The sequence below is a fragment of the Harpia harpyja genome, chromosome 9, assembly GCF_026419915.1.
Source record: "Harpia harpyja isolate bHarHar1 chromosome 9, bHarHar1 primary haplotype, whole genome shotgun sequence".
Lineage (NCBI taxonomy): Eukaryota > Metazoa > Chordata > Aves > Accipitriformes > Accipitridae > Harpia > Harpia harpyja.
The window spans coordinates 6,751,945-6,767,979 of NC_068948.1; the positions used below are offsets into that span (position 1 = coordinate 6,751,945).

At 44.4% G+C, this 16,035-nt stretch overlaps 1 protein-coding gene across 2 annotated transcripts in view; it reads left to right on the top strand.

The window, feature by feature from the left end:
* Positions 1-16,035, top strand: part of MAF (MAF bZIP transcription factor) — a 192,489-nt gene that overhangs the window by 60,600 nt on the left and 115,854 nt on the right. Inside the window, exon 4 of one of the 2 annotated variants that reach the window (XM_052795430.1) lies at positions 1,956-2,744. The exons of the other annotated variant lie outside the window; for it this stretch is intronic. The gene's annotated coding sequence lies outside the window, so the exon portion shown is untranslated. Of the gene's footprint in view, positions 1-1,955; positions 2,745-16,035 lie in introns of those variants that run through there. 2 annotated transcript variants of the gene reach the window in all.

A 16,035-nucleotide genomic window follows, 5' to 3' on the forward strand; every position in this document is an offset into this window, starting at 1 on the left:
GGTGTGAACAGCGCAGTGGAGGGGACGGTGTGGTGGGGGAAAGTGCTTTACTCCTCTGGCAAATCCACCCCTGATGATTTTCCACGCTGTCACTTTGCGGTGTCTAGTTTGAGAGATGCTAAAATGGCCCAATTTTCCAAGGTATGCAGTATCTTAGCAATATCTGGTCTCTTTAAGGCACCTTGAGTTGGCACTGAGAAATATTGGCCTCCAAAATTACCACCTTTGAAAATCTAGGCCACTGAACCTGATATGAACTATCAGAAACCAGAGACAAGGGAGCATTTATGTTGGAGAATACGTAGTGGCTTGAAAACTACAAATCAAAATAATTCGCCCTTTTATGTGTAAATCTCCTTCTCTTTGATACACGAATTGAAAAGCTGTCTGGTTTCCTTGTAGTTTCCATAAGCAAGCAGCGTGCGACTGTACCCTCTAGAATGCTATTTAAGTGTTATTTAAAGTGCAGACCTGTTAAGGTCAAACAAGCTCATCTGTATGCTAAAACTGAACCCACCAAACCTTATACCTAAAACCAGCAAGCAAGGAGGTCTCGAGTTCCGCGGTTCCCTCCTGACAAGGGTACGGCGTGACAAATGGCGAAGCACCAAAAGATCAAAGTACTTTTTCAGGGATAACAATAAAATCAGAGACAGAAAGACACCAAGTCCTGGTGCAGGTGTCTGCTGTTCCAAAGCAGTCTTTCTCAGATACGACACCGCCAGCCCATTGCAAGGGGATGCGGGCAGGAGCTGCAAACTGGCAGTAATAGCATCAGTAAATTTAGATCCTGTGTGGTGCATTTCTGAGCTGGTAGAAAGACTGAAGAGTCACTGCAAGAAGCCCAAGTGGAAAGGATTACTGTAACTCACTGAATTTGCTATGAGAATATTGAAAAGAAACTTTTCAATGCAGACATGAAAAGACAGTGTGATGTGTTTTGCTCATATTCCAGAGTTGCTTTCCTCTCTCTGAGCGCCTTAATCCAGATCCTGTTGAAGTCAATAGCTGTCTTGCCTTTCAGAAGGATTATGCCCCTAAATAGCTACTTTAGGAAGTGTACTCTGCTTGGTGATAACACAAAGCAGAGGGTGGATGATTAACACCAATTAGGATTATTTACGACAACCTAGAAAACAATAGGTCCATAAATCATTGTCTTATCAATTGTAGTTCCTCCCGAGTAATTTAGTCATCATCGGGCAAACTGCGTTTCACTGTTCCTTAAGTAGAGATCTGACTGATGTTAGCTGAAGTTTGTGGAAATGTTGAAGGTACAATATGACCTAGTAAAATAGGAGAGTGTTACAAAACACTTCTGGTGGTTTTCAACATTTTTTGTGTTATAAATCCCCTACAGTTTTTCCCCAGGTATATTTAGTGAATTTAAGGTGACTGACAGCAGCGTTGTTTCTCTTGGGTTACACTGCAGCTCTGTCTACACTAGTGCCTCAGTTTGGAGCCTGGGGTGGTTTTGCAGTAATCTCCTGGTTGTCTCCATTTGTTGGGCACTAATCCAGCTGCAGAGCAGCTTTGGTGCCCACAGATTCCTTCCAGAGGAGACCCAGTGGGGAGCTCTCTCCAAAAGCAAGCCAGGGCTTGGTGGGACATGCGGCTCTGATCCAAGTCAGCCGCACCACCACAAAGTCCTTCAGGGTGTATATAACCCTCCTTTGCGAGAGGAAGGCTGTCAAACTGCCCAGAGCTCCCGTGCCAGCCTGGAGTGGAACTTGTGCTATAGAGAGGGTCAAATGCTTTACGTGACACCCTTTTTGCCGGTGACTGGCAGCTCTTGTGACTGCTGCTCCTCTTTCTTCCACCAAGACTTCTCCTGGTTCGTTACCCTTTCTGTTTATTAACTGCCCCGTCTTCTGTAGCTGTTCCTCCTTGCTGCTGTCCTTTTTTCTTCTACTTTTATCACTTTATGTGATCCCTTTTCCAATTTCCAACCTTAGTCTCCCAGAAGACCTGGAGTGGTGACGCCTGGATGCAGAGGAGATCACACTGCTTATAAATCTGCACCATGAAGAGGCCAAAAGTTTCTTCGGCAGCAGGAGGTAAGCCAGGACTGCTGGTGGGTGTAAGGAACAGAGAGCAATGCCACATGCATTCGAGAAGATGAAGGCGGCGTTCTTGAGGATGGAGACTTTGGGGCAGTGTCATGGTCCTGTACAGAAAGCTTGAAGAGATCTTCAGGTGGGAACACACCACCCAGCCAGCTGCTTGTTTGGTTTAGTCCATGGACCTCTGGGTTTTTCACACCAGAGACTGGAAACTCTTGATTTACCCTAAGTTTCCTCTTTGTGGACTTCTGATGTGATAGGAACGGCACAAAAAATTCAATATATCTGCTTTGCCATAACTTTTTCAGCGTGCTAACTTTCCCAGGACTACTTTCTGCTCAAATTACTGGAACTTAATTACATGAGGCTTAATTTCTGTTGCTTGGCCAGCTTTAAAAACATATATTCAAATTTGAACCACAAGGGCAGAATTTTGGGAGCCTCTTTGTCCTCTCACTTTGTGTTAGTTTAAATGAAGAAACTGTGCCTGTGAATCTCTGCTTTATTACACCTGTTCCAAGTCAGTCTCACTTCTGGAAAGACTTCCCAGACTCTCGGCAGTTTAAGGGGGAGTACAAACTACCCCTTATGTTATAGTTTATGTTTTTGAACCTGTGCAAACAATAGATATTTGTCTCCTGCTTATGCATTTTCTTGTAAATAAAATGTATTGAGACCAGAGATGGAGTTACACTGACTTTACACCAGATAAGAATTTGTGTTGACATTTTACATAGAAGTGTTGTATTATCTGTACGTTTCTCAAGTAGGTCTTGCAGCGTTTCATTGCAACAAAAAAAGAAGGGGAGGGAAAACCAAAGGAGGGGCATGGAGGAGAGAGAAGGTGAAAGGACACAAATGGGGAATGGTGGAGTTGGAGGATAGCACTGGCTATAAATGAATTATCTAAGAATTCCTATGGTTAGGACTTATTATCTTTCTGACCTCACCATTTCATTATAATCTGCTGCTTAGGTGTTAAGTAATAAATGGCCTTCAAATTTTATTGCATTTGCTCACTTTCTTTAGAAGATTTTGCATCAGTTTGTTCGCTTCCATAAGATCTTAATTCTGTTAAGGCATGAAGATTTTATGTTTCTGCCGGGGTTAACTTGGTCTTCTGGTATATCAGTGTTGTTATTTAGCTAGCAAGTGTCCCACAGCAATTCATCGAGTAACACTTCCATCTATCACATCGGGATGATCAAGAATACATTGCAGCTGATGTGCAAACACTGATGTATATCTGGAGTTGGGCACCCACCTCCGACTCAGCAGATAAAAAACTCTCCAAAGAGCCAACAAAAGAGGGCTTTTTTTAAACACCCCAACCCACTAGTGGATTACCCTTAATGTGTTGGCAGCATACCGCTTCCTTCCGCTGCAGGAATGCTAGCCTGGCTCTGCAGCCCTGTTGGGGTTTTTTTTGTGTTACAGCATGCAGAAGAAATAAAGTGCAAGACTGATTTGTAATAGTTCACGGCACTTCTTTCCTCTGCAGCCCAGGATCACCTTATTTACCTCCGAAGAGGCAAGTGTAATGAGCAGCACCTCTCTTTGGGGAGTGATCCTGCCTCGTCAGCGTGGCTGTGCAGGAGAGGGCTCCTCGCAGGGCTGGCTGTTGTTTCTAGGAGCTCACCGACATATCTTCAAGGGCTGGGGGTTCAGCTTCTTCTGCGTGAGAGAGGAGAGGAAATGACCTTCGCCCAGCTGAGCAGGGAACAACAGGAAAACCTCACGGTCCGAAGCTCCTGCCATTTCCCACTCCCCGGAATCCGGCACTCAGGGACCGTTTTGACAAACTGTCAGGGTTTTTGTCAGGATTTAGCTGCTGCAAATATATTAGCAAAGTATGCTGATGATTCATGGCGAAATGGTGTACGCTGATTTAAGTGATGGACTAGTCATTCGGTAATGGATTTGAGAATTCCCAATCAGATTGTACTTAGTTTTATCAAGCAGGAAGCTGGCAGGCTGTGTTTTAATCAACTGATAGCATCGCTTAGCAATTGGCATCCAGCTAGTGAACAGAGTATTTCTCAAAGACCAGCTTGCTAAGTTGCAAACAGCAACATCCCCTCAGATCTTTCAGGTTTCCCTCCTATTTGTTCTGTTTAGCCTGTTTCTTTCCCAAATGAAACTTTCAGCTGGAAGTGCAGAAAGATGCAGAACATCAGATGCTCTGCTGCTCTTTCACCAGTGTTGGAGGGGGAATGGATGAGGCAGCCGACATTTGCTCCATCCTCCAGGAAGCTATGTTGAAACAACCTCCCGGATATAGCACAAAATCCCAGAACCATGCAGATTCAAGGATTTGACGTTGGCACAAGTTGCTTAAGTGTGGTAAATCTATAACATGGGACCAGACCAGGTGAGACATGGCCTTTTCCCCTTTGAGTCAGGCTGTTTCATGACCCATTATCTACTTCATCACCAAAGATGTACCCTGTGTTCTGACCTGTGCCAATAGGCATCAAGAATGGTTTCCTTTCCTCATAAAACTTGCCAGCCTCTTCGTTACTTCTGGGAAAGACTAGCTCCTGTTGAGCATCTTCACAGCGCAAACCCTCAGGTGCCATAGCTACCTTAAATAATTTCCTACTCGGGATTTTTGTTCTATCACAATTATTGAGCTGTGCAGCCATCTACACACATGTAGCTGTACTCAAGCACAGAGTCAAACCTGGGGAGCTCGTTTGTTGTGCCTAGCTCCTGTATAGTAGTTACTGTGCTTAGCAACCCACCTCCAATATAAATATATCTGCTACTCTGAAGAGCAGGCTTGGAAAAGCACCAGAAGGGATCACTCCCCCATAAGGATTTTTTCCAACATTGCAGAGCTGTTAGGACTTTCAGAGAGAAATTCTTCTCCCAGTTAAGCTTCCCATGCAGAGAGGTCAATATTTCACCCCAGGCTGACGAAGCTCTGGTGCAACTTGTTGCGATGGGTCATGAACCCCCATTTAAAAATGGGTTCTGTCTGAACTGCTCATGAGCCGTGCAGGCATGGAGGGAGACGGAGAGCAGCCATCCGTGCAGCTGGCTGTAGGGAGCCATCCGTGATGTCTTTGCACGGGGGTCCCATGGCACCGTGTCGGGGAACGGCTCACTGGGCTGCTAGACGAATTGGATAATTCTGTAGCTTTCAAATTGGTCAAACATTTGAGGCCCTCGGAAGAGGCTGATGATTGAAAGCATGTAAAATAATCATGCTCCCAAAAAGTAATAAAAATGAAAGTGAGGTATAAGGAACAGAGAGGAGTAATTCATCGGGAAATTGTACTCTCAAAATTGTGTGGCAAATCCTGTGTGAGGGAGGAGGAGGTGTATGTAAGCATGTAAGGGCCAGATCCTGGTTTGTCCAGATGAGTTGAAGATACGATGATTAACAATCAACCCTGTAATTTAGAGGAAAATTTTAACTTCCATCTTGGATATTGTCTGCTGCCCATTACATGAAAATCAGAGAAACTGAAAAAGATCCCTGTCTCCAGTGTCACATCCACCTGAGCACTTCAGCAGACAATGCCACCTGCTGCAAGAACTGAAGTTAGGGTTTCCAATGCCAGAATCACAAAAAGGACATGTGAAAGCAAAGCTGAAAAAAGTCTTCTGTCTTCTCTCCCTGAACTGGAGAGCACGCAATTTCCACAGGGTCGTTTTCTGTGTAAACATTCCTATTTGTATGTTTTACAGATTAAGATAAAAACATATCTTGCAAACATATTCAATAAGTCAATTTTAAAGCAAGTTAATTAATGTATCTAAGCTTTATCACAGAGCACAAGTGGGAAAAATCCCCCAGTCAGATGTGAAGTTTAATCTTGACTTTCTCATTCTTTGGGTTCATTTATTACAAAGTTTGCTCACTTTTATAAAAACCCTGCTGATGGAATCATCTAATTTCTGAAAGCATCTCCAGGGACAGGAGGCCACATTACAATATCTCACATGATATGTCATTCAGGCAGTATCTCCCAAATCATAAAACCTGTGGAAGGGGAATGGCACTTGAATAGCAGATTCCTCCTCCTTTTCCTTTTTCTGAGCACTTTTTTTCCAGCCCAGTGTACCCTTCCTCATACTATCTCCATTCTGTAGAGAAACAGGCAGTGATGTACATCTCTCCTTGCTCTACCTGACTGCCTCATCCTCTCTCACACTACCTTATATATAGATTGGGATTTTCCCTTCTGTCTCAGCTTTCATTTATATCACCTCATTGTCCATGTTTTGTGCCTATAGGTGCTCTATGTGAACTAATGAACTGGAGCAAAGAACTGATCCTGCTGAAAAAATATCTGAAAGAAGCCCAAGTTTCAGTTTGATAATTTCCCTGATCTGAATCACTGCATTTCTGTCCAAAAATGCACTAACACAAGGTCAGGATAGGTACAGAGAGACAGGACCTCTCCAGTCATGAGCCTGTTGCCCTACCTTCTCAATTTTCTTCAGCAGTTTAAGGGATTTTGGTAGAGACCTCATGAGGAGTTATACGGTCTTAAAACACTTCATTGATCCATTCATGTCCACACAGTCAGACAGGGCTTCAATTTTTAAGATTCCTTCCCTATTATCATGGAAACTTGCTAATTACCATAGAAGCTTGCTAGCAACTTGCTTGAGACAGCAGTTTCAATGTAGCAAAGCACTTGCAGCTGGCGTAAATCTCAACATGCAAATCTATGGGGTCCTCTGAGTGAAAAGAGGTTTTCTAGGAGATGATCCTCTTGCTCTAGGTATTATTTTAACATTCAAATCTAAGGCCGAGACCTCAATCCCGGCTCATCCAGTTGACCACAAAGACCATAATCAATTTTATTTTGTATGCTAAATCCATTCCAGATTGCCACTCCCACTGCGTAATTCTTCATGTAGGAATTGTGCGCCAAGCTATCTGGTCTGATTAAGACCAGGTTATTGTGCCTACTAGTGCACTTACAATTTTGCAACAGGAAAATAATCCTGGCCTTTTTAAACACTGAGGAGAGCAGAAAAAAGGACAACATCAGGACTAAACCAGCCCTGACAAGTTCTCATTTCCATTTATTCAGGAAAAAATCATAATTAAGACTTAAAAAAGAAAGAAAGAAAAGCCCTCCATGACTTTAAGTGTAAAATCCATTTTAGTAGCAGGAAGCTGTTATATGGTTAGAGCAGTTATTTTTATTGTCTGTCTGGGTATAGTTTTTAACTGCAGGCACAGAATAAATCAATAGTGTCATAAAGCTACTCTCACCCTCTGCCCTTTCTAAAGGGACATTGTTCAGTGTCTGCGCTGGATGTGACACAGACTACTGCTTTGATGCACAGAATTACGCCTTGACTAATACGCTAAGGGAGAGCTCTGAGTGTGACACACACTTACCTATATCTCTCTGTCCGTACCAGCTCAGAGTCACCAGATTAAAAGCAAAATAATGCACAGATACACACACAAAAATGCACAGAAGTTCTTCATCAGAAGAGACGGGGGGCTATTCTGGTTATTCTCTTGCAAATGATATTTTCAATGAATTTGTCCATTCATAAATCTTCTCAGGTGACATATTTCCAAGACTATCCAAGAAGAGAAAGCGTGCAGTGATTCATAGGATAGTCCCCACAACTTAAACCTGACTGTAATCTGCTCCTTAATACAGTGAGGAAGGACGTAGCAGGATCAGACTGTAGGAAGCTGAAGCTAGAGAAAATTGCCCTGGAAGTGTGCCTTTTTAATAGCAAGAGTAGTTAACGGCTGGAACAGTTGGCTTAGGAATGTGGCGGATTTAGCATTACTTTCAGTCTCTAAATCAAGTATGAGTGTCTTTCTAAAGATATGCAATAGCTTCAGCAGAAGTTATGGCTTTGATGCTGAAACGAGTGGGTGAAGTTCTTCAGCTGTGTTACATAGGAAACAAAACCAGATGATTATGATGGTCCTTTTCAGCCTTACTAATCCATTAAATCCTGGTTTGGGGCCTTTCACACATTGGGGTTTAAAGCAGCCTCTTAGGTTTTCCGGATGGTTTCTGCAGGCAATACACGTTCCAGAGCTGGGTCTGACAAAATCCCTCTAAATGGGTGTCCGGAATTGACACATTTTATAATTTATATATAAATCACACCCTCTGAATGCAGTTCCAGATCCATTTCCCTGTGCAGCTGAGTTCACTTTGTCCATTCTGTGCAGTGGGGATATTCCTTTGCAAAGCAGATGATACACATCCGAGCTGAAACACACACCACGTGCTGCTGGATACCCCGAGAACAGTCACTCCTAACATGGAGCACGGAGAATTAAACCTTTATGGATCAAATTCTTAAGAGATTTATTGTCAGCAATGCACGCTGTCAAGTTAATTCATCGCTCCTCTCCTTACTTGTGCATTGCAACTTCCCCAGGTTGGCACTTCTGACAAAGGCATGAAAACTGTGCTTGTGCTGCAAGTGGGAGGTGGAGACAGAGAAAATCTGTGCTCTGTCTGTAGGACTCTGTGCTGAGACAGCTCTATTTTCACATCTAGTCATAAGCTGATCAGTATTACCTCGGTATTTGTTTTGAGGATGGCTTTCAAGAAATGGAATTGGAGTTTGGATTCAGTAAGATTAATGAAAGTAACCCCCAAAATAATGCAAGCAGTTTCTGAAGGTAGCACCATTCACGTGTAGCTTAGTGCTCGGCAGGCAGAGAGACTGCAGGAGTTTGCATGCTCCTTGGTGAGCGTGGAAGTTTTTGACTGTGAATAACATTCATCTGGGTAACTCAATCTTTGTTTTCCTTCTCTCTGCAAAATGCTTAGTGCTGGATTTTGATGTCTATAAATACTGATTTGGATTTCCCTTCCTTCCCTCCCCACACTATTGAAAGCGAAGCCATCTCAGCCCAGTGCTGGTTGCTGACTCCTTCCCTTCGGCTCTTCCCGTCCCCGCGGTGTGTGAGCTCGGTTGCGTGCGGCCCCTTGGCTTCCCCTCAAGACGCCGGCACTTGGGAACGAGAATAACAAATGTTGGGGAGCAAACAGGACCCCAGCAGGTACGAAAAACAGTTTAGAAAAAAACCCACATGAACTTCTCAAACTTTTTATAAATAGCCAGTGGCCGCCTGAATAGCAGCAAGCAGCAACAATAATAATAAATTACAGTAAATATCATGCTGCCACAAGTGACAGCAAACCAAACCCACTGCTGTTCAGAAATGAATTGGAGAAAATATTTCTTAATCTCTTTTTGTATTATTCAGCTGGCTGTAATGATTTATAATGCTCCAAAGAAGTTGCTCTACGGAGTTGTTTCTTAATCATCCGTCTTAGCATCTTGCTATTATCCGCATGTGTCTGTGCTTTGGCGGGGGCTCCAGCACTGCTTGCCCTAGTAGTTTCACCATCAGCTGCTGCCGCCTCCGTGCACGGTGCTGGGGTTGGGGCCGTGCGTGCTCGCCCTGGGAATAAACTAATTTCATGCGAGGAACCTCTCAGCCTTTCTCCGGGACCCTGCTGCCTTTGGGGACAAATCTGCTATTAGGAGGAGATGGTCTGAAATAGGAAAGCTGTGCTCAGCCATCGCTGAGCGGGGGTCAGCCCCCGTAACAGTGTCTTGAATGAAGGTGTTGCCCCAGAAGCTGTCTGGTTTGAGCCCATTCTGCTGTAAATAACCCCTGTCTCGTGGACGTGGGGGGCTTTGGTGCTGGTGTGTGTAGGATGGATGCCCTGCGGATGAGTCTGTCCCCCTGTGAGTCTGTGAGCGCACTCATTATCAGCGCAGGAAAATAAAATGGTGGGGGATAAATTAAACTGGGAACACGGTATCAATCGCTGCTGTCTTTGTCAACTTATTACCAAAGATTTATACGTGATGCAGTGAGGACTGCTCAGTGACACATTTTAATTTAATTAAATTTCCTGTTGGATTGATGTCTGATCAATCAATAATGTTAATGTTTTTGCAATTTAGAGATTAAAGCTTGGATGAGCGGATATTGAAATACTCTCACATCCAGCTGCCTGGGAATATCTTCTTCTGCTTCCATTTCTCAGAAAACCTGTTTTGGGTGAGGATGCATCCTGGGGCTTGCCACATACCTCCACCAAGCCTGAAAGCTTTGCCCCATCCTGGAGGCGGGCGAGGGAGCCGTGCAGCAGCGTCACTCCTCAGAGAGACAGAGTTGCACAGAGCTAAGATCTGGGTTTGTGCAAAATCTGTATAGCTCTCTTTATTTTCTCTCCGATGCTCACTGTAGGAGAACGTTTGAAGAACGGGGCATTGCTGGTGTGATACTTCCCTTTGCTACATGCTCCTTGTTCTGGAAATCAGCAGAGTAGTGGCTGCACCTGGGGTTTTGAATCTAATGGCCACCAAGGTGTCTGTCCTCCGGGGCTCCTCTAGTCCCCTCTGGATCCCACTCACTCCTCTGGCCACCACAGCCTCTTCCAGCAATGAGTTCCCGAGTTTAACTGCTGCTTTCCAAGCTGCCTTTCAGGGGACAACAGGATCCTGGTCTGGAGCCGAATTTATCACTTTTTGAAGCTCCTTGCCTGCCCAAATTTCTCACAGATGAGCTAATTGTGCTCCACCCTCTTCAGGCTGTGAAGATAAAGAGATGCTGTAGCATGTCCACAGAACCTTTTTTTCCTCTTACTGCCTTGTTTCATTTAGTGCCTCAAATATTTTAGTAGTGAGGTCAGGAAAGGCCTTAACTTATTCAGGGGAGTTATTCTACACTGACTTTTCCATGAGGCCTTGGGGTCTTACACAGCCCTTTAAAGACTTATGACTCAAGGAAAAAAAAAATCCACATTTTCAAACTTGTAAAAGTGTGAACCCAAATTTCTTCTGAGTTGCAGCCGTGGCCATAGTCTCAATAAGTCAAACTAATTTGTCACATCTTAACACCATCGCAATGTGGACGGTGAGAAATCCCAGCCTGGCTCTGAGGTCTGCAGGCTCAGGCATCACTTTCTGGTCTCCAGGTCTGTACCATAGCTGGCTCTGTGCTACGTGGGGTGCTTATATGCTCATTGTATTTAGGGGAGCCTTAGAAGGCCAATTTCTTACCCAGCTGTATTTTAAAATCTGTAAAATCTGTGTGTGTTCTTTCCCTTAAGGACACACTGGTGGCTGTTTGCTGTGTACTGTCACTCAGACAACCCCAAAGTAACGCACAGAGGGAGGAAGGGAGGCAGAAAGGAGGAGGGGGAAGAGAAAGAGCAGCTCATTTTCCACTTTAGCACAGGCACCTGAGGGGTAGAAGTCAGCAGCTTTTTGATGGTATATGAACTCGGTAACTTAAAACAGGAAGCAAAAGAAATACCACAACCAAATAACTTTGCCTTGACCTCCTCATAAGAGAGTCAATGACTTTAAAGTAAACTGGAACTTCTTGCTGGAATTTATTTGGATGTCGGTTGCTCCTTACCTCATTAGAATAGCAATATTCAGAAATGTGCCAAAAGATTTAGGCAGGCTGTAGGACGCGATGGAGCTAATTTTGGGGGAAAGGCAGTTTGCTCTGCAAGAGTCTCCTTTTGTTTTTTGTTGTGAGCAAGAGAAGGCTTTACAAATTCGTGTCTCACTACTGAAACACCTTATACTGCAGAGTTTCTTCCACTGAAATACACCGTGTGCATCGGATTTTGTTTCTTCCTCTGTCGTAAGCTCTGCCAGACACCCACTGCTCCGGGCGAGAGGGCAACCTCGTGGACGGTTGGCAGGGGGGTGTCAGTGCCTGTGCCTGTGCGTGCGTGCGTACATGTGTGTGTGTCTGTGCATGTGTGTGGGGAAGGCAGGGGAGAAAGAGGTATTTGTTCCTTGGAACAGACTGAGGGAAGTAACCTACTGCTAAACTAATGATTTTTTTTTTTACGCTTAAGCCCTGATATATAATGCCCTCCAAGGGTGATTTTCATAGGTAGGACTGCTGTAAGTTGGTCCAACTTGCTGAGGGATCATTTGAGAAATCATTTTTACCTTTCTTTCCTTCCTTCTTTCCCTCTCTCTTCCTCTATCTCCACCTCTCTCTCCCTTTCCCCCCTCTCTCTGGACCGGGGCTGCGGTATCCTCTGCGGTGCACAGAAGTGCATGCAGCTCAGCGTGGCGCGGTGCTGCAGAGGTGGCTGGGGTGAGCTAATGACCTGCTGCTCTGGCATGGGGAAAAGCACCACGAGACATTGTTAAAATGGGCAGTCCTGACTGTTAGGGATTTGCTGTGCCCTCCTCATAAAAAAATAAACTGCTAGATTTTTGATGCACCTTGTTTGCAGCAGCATGTGCTGCTTACACCATCTCCCAGCAGCAGCAGCAGACGGGTTTCAGCTCCGCTGCCTCATGTCTTTGCTGGTTCCAGCTAAGCTATTTCACAGTCAAAAAGCACGACAAGCCCTGAGAAAATGACGTCCCGGGGAGCAGCCCAAGCTTTTGCCACGTTTTTCGGTTGACCGTTTGTGATCTAGAATTCCCTTTGTTGTTCAACATGCCACCTTGCTCACTGGGACACACTGGATTAGGCCCTGGCCAGTTTGCTAGTTTGGGGAGTGTAACCTGTAAGGAAGGTGGGATTACAGAGCAAAGCCACACTGTAAGTCCCACGATTCTGATCCTGCAATGAAATCCATTTAGACAGCATCACCAGACTATTTTAGAGTTGTTCGTCTTACCCCAAAGAGTAAATTCCTATAGGAAAATAATTTATGATCTGGGAGGGCTGTTACTTACAAGCTAGTAAAATAACTTTAGCTGGACTTTTACTACCTTCAGCAGCAAGCATCCACGCTGAAGCCAGGAATGAGCCTTTTCTTGCTAGCTGTGATACAGCATGATCTATAATGGAGCCACATGGTTTTTTGGCTTGCGTTCATCTTGTTTCCATGCAGCGCGTTTAAAAAGAAATAACTGGTTTCTATTTGCAATGTTTACAGTCAAGTCACGTTGTTTCAGCAACCACATGAGCTTTCAGTAATTTATGCATGTGTAGGATCAGGGTGGCTTCTAGCATAACTGCTTGAGACCCGTTCCCTCCACTTTAGCTGTCCAGAAATTAGCCATCTCCTCCATGCCAATCATCCAGAATCCCTCCATCTTTGGGTGGGCTCAATCCCCCTTTTGAGGTAGTTTGTTTTCCTTGTTGACTGCAAGTGAAGTTGGACTTGGCGCTTAATCTTTAGATCATTAAAAAATGCCATCACAAGTGTATTGTATTATAACCATCACAGTTTTTCTGCACCCTTCACTGCAAAGTGACTCCTACCTGACTCTGCCTCAGGCACCGAGGGCTGTCGGGTATCAGCTTCTGCATGGAAATGGGCTCAGTCCAACAGGTGGCTGATTCTGGATCTCATTACACATTTTCCCCAAGTAATTAAAACCAGAGAAGCACAGAAACACTGTCCCAAGCCTCCCATAAGAAGGATGTAAATAAAAAATGACTGAAGCCCATGCTGGTGCCACTCTGATCGCAGAGCAGAATCGGGCCCATTCCATCCCTTGTAAAGCATCCCTCAGGGATGCTGAGCAAGCCTTAGCTGCATTTTTCTGTTTAAATTGGGTCTTTCTAACCTTTAGAGGAAGAAAGCTCCTTTACCCTTTACCATATTCAGCATGAGAGGAAATCTGCAGTACAAATATTCAAGTATGCCCCAGTCAGCAAATTAGAAATCAGATTATTTCTTTTATACCATGACTTACTGCCTCTGTTTCAGGCTACAATGTGTGTGTGGGAGTATACAGCAACATTTAGCACTTTAATGCTAGCCACAAGTAGCCAAAGCCAGGCTTTTGTGTTACGCATAGGGCAAAGCAAGTCAAAACCCTTTGCAACTATCTATTGTGTCTGAAGGAGAAGCACACGTTTTTAACCTTTATGTTCCAGAGCTGCCGGTTGTGTCCTGAAAGTCCTTGCATTTGTGATTATGCCCTCAAAAATAAAGTTTTGAGGAGCTGTGTGCCCTCCTGCTGCCATGCAGACAGTCCTAGCACCTCTGAGCTGCCTGCCAAGGCTGTGAGCACTTTTTGCTCATTATGCCTTCAAAAACTGGCAGAGATGAAAGCAAAAATGAACCTGTGGAGAAAGCCCCAGCAGAGTGGTCTTCAGGTCCTGTTGAGAAATGCTCAAAAGACCAAAGCTTGGTGGTTAGGTTCAGACCAGGAACCTCAAAAAGTGGTATGGATGATGGAGGAAAATGGCTAGTTTCTCTAAGGGAAAGAAATACTCCAGTTTCTACCCTAGTGCAAGAGATCTGGACTTCCTCGGTGGAAGGGAAATAAAGAAGAGTAGAGATATGTGGGTTGCACTTTCCATGTATATTTTTAATTATGGCACATCTATCATTCTTAGCACTGCCTTGAGCAAAGAAAGATAAAACAGCAAAAGCAATAGCAAGATTTCCACGCATGTAGCCAGTCTCAAAATCAATGGGAGTTCAGTATCTAAATACCTTTAAAAACCTGACCACCAGTTCCCTGAGGCCTCCCGTGAATATCACAACCTTAAATCCTGGTGGATGTACTGTTGTTGCTCAGCCCGTGGAAGGCAGGGGGTTGCACTCAGGACAACATTTGGTTTGTAATGTGAAGGGCTGAAAAAATGTTCCCTTTAAGGTTGGCCGGCTTAAAGCTGCACACTCTTATTCTTCAGCATCTCTTTGGTTACAGGTAGCGTTTGGCCATGTACCAGCAGTCAATGAGAGGAATTTGGTGACTGTCCACAAATGCGTTTTAGTAAATGTTCATTACCCCCGCTACATTTAAGTATTTTGCAGGGGAAAATGCAAACCTTCACTAACTCTTGGTAGGAGAGGAGGAACAAAGGACGTTTACGCTTATTCTTTGGCATACAAATAGAACGAATAAATATTCAGGCAAATTAAAAAACACTTTCCACTGAAGTTGAGGGAATCCACTGAAGTCACGGCATGCGGTGGATATGAATGAGAAATCTTGCCGTGCCTCCCTTTCTGTCCTGCCAAGCTGGCACCACGGCACGTCCTTGTCTTGCTGCTGTGCACAAGAGGTAGCTCACCCAAGGTTAGGTTACACAAGTGACTTGCTTAGCCAAGGTGACTCCTCTCATCTGTTACATATCATAGGGTTATAAATAACAGAGCCACCTCCGTTTGATGAGGCAGGGGAAGCTGACAGCCCCCTCCCTCCTTCGGGATGCTGCAAGAATTACACACGGGAGGAAGCCAGCAAGCGCTTGCGTCTTTACTGCAGAGGGTTGGGTTGGTCTTTGCTCCTCTTTAATTAGAGTTTATTGATAAAGCAACCCCATTTTTCTGCTCCTGGAAATCTGGGCTGTCAAGGCCTAATTCCTTGGGCCTATCAAGTGTGAGATATGTTTACCAAGTCCCTCCAGGATTAGCCAGGTTGCTATCAAAACCGAGGAGTATATTTCTATCAATGAAAACCGCTATGACAAGGTCTGTCCCCTGAGACAAATGGCCTGTTCCATGGAGGCTTTAAATAGGAGCAATAATGGTAGTGAGCAGCACTGAGTTGAATAATTAGATTGTTCTTCATAAATCCTCGAGTGAAGACTTCCAAGCAGGTCCATTATGTGTGTCGTATGTTAGCACTGAGCTTTATGTGGTGTGGACACCACTCTGCGCCGGGCTGCGGTGATGGGTGAGTAAATCACCAAAGATTGGGACAGGAGGAGTACGGCTCCTTCCCCTCCTGCCTTTTCCCCCACGGAGATCATCTGCTTTGAACTGCAAACACCCGTATTATTTATTTTATTGCTCAAAGAGTTTTTGAGAGGACTAACTGGAGTAATCTCTGAATATTTATTTTTTGTTTGTTTATATTCAGAGACTGGAAAACACACATATTTTGTTCACATCCCCAGACTGGTTCATTTACTGATTCACTTAAAACATCCTTGCAGATCCATTGAGAGATAACTTCTTCCTCAGAGGGATGCAGTCGTATAATAGCAGCTCAGTATTATCTCCACATATCCTTGGTGGGATTTCCTCTTGCCAACTGAGAACTGATCTTT